This window comes from Pinus tabuliformis, chromosome 3_1 (assembly GCF_031772625.1).
Source record: "Pinus tabuliformis cultivar Carrire ecotype Pingquan chromosome 3_1, CPIR1, whole genome shotgun sequence".
Lineage (NCBI taxonomy): Eukaryota > Viridiplantae > Streptophyta > Pinopsida > Pinales > Pinaceae > Pinus > Pinus tabuliformis.
The window spans coordinates 955115258-955116654 of record NC_142301.1 but is presented as its reverse complement, the minus strand read 5'-3'; positions in this window follow the sequence as shown (position 1 = coordinate 955116654).

The window sequence follows — 1397 nt, the reverse complement described above, 5'->3', positions numbered from 1 at the left end:
AAAGTTAATAATAGTTAGACTATGCCATTAGATTTTAAGTGTTAGTGATAACCCTAAATAGATTTAAATAGTTAGACTATGCCATTAGATTTTTAGTGTTAGTGATAACCCTCAATAGATTTAAGAATCTTTATAAATGAAGACTACCATTCCAACATACCAAGTTGACTTAAGAAAAGTTCAAAAATTAAAGCAAGCATGAAAGGAAAAGAAATTGGCAATAATTATAAATAGAAAGAGACCATAATGATAATAATAAAAAAGATTGGACACTTTTAAAAAAAAATCGGTATTCTTCTGGCTTCCATGTTTGTCAATGTTATATGTTAAGTTGGATCTTTAGTGAAATTGATATTATTTTTTTAGTTGAAATAAGAGAGCATGGTGAGTCTAAGGGCCGTTGGATAAAAGGATTCTTCTTGTGGTCAGCGTGTTATTGGAGACGCAGCTTATTATATAAAAAAAAATGTTTCTCCTTATATTGTACTCCATAATATAAACTTTATCAATTAATACATTTTGGATAGAATTATGAGACGTCAACGCTGAGAGGATTTATTTAGCAATTTATTATATCTTTTTGGTAGAAGACTTTAAAGCTAGAACTGCAACTAATCAAATTGTTTTCTAAGCAATGATTCCAACCCTTATCCTTTATGGATAGATGATAATTTTGTTCTAGATAGTACATGTACAAAAGAAACTCTGAAAACCTAAGTGAGAATTTGTTTAATGTTGATCTAGTCAAGCTTTATACTTCTCACGACCTAATAATTTGGAATGGTATAAAGAAGTGGTCATACTACAACTAGATGACTTGTATTCATGGCTTCAATAGTAGTGTCATGGATTATGTGAGTATTCATGGCTTCAAAAGGAGCGTCATGGATTATGTGATATATGATATCCCTATTTCCAACCAAATAGTAAATTCTGATCTCTTAAATGACAATGAGCCTAAATTCGATCACAAAACTTTAACCCTAACTCTAAGCTCTCCCGTGCACAAACACACCATCACAGGAAATTTTGATTATCAAGAGATCCTGCTTTTTGACTTTGACAAAAGTAAATGTAATGTCTTCTTAAAGGATATAGATAGGGATTTAAACCCCCTAACTTATAAATACAACATTAAATACCTCTATCATAATTGTAATACAACACTTTTTACTTCCATTAACAAGTGCTTTATAGGGGTGTCATGTAAAAATAATAATAAAACAACCAACCCTTGCTATGATAATTAATGTAAAATTGCTAGAGCATTCATCGTGGATGCTTCTAATGAATCTATATTTAAATAAATACATAGAAATTCCTTATTAAAATGAAGAAAATGTACTATATAAATAGAAAGTGAGAGAAGTTGTTGCACGAACCTAACCTATGTTAAG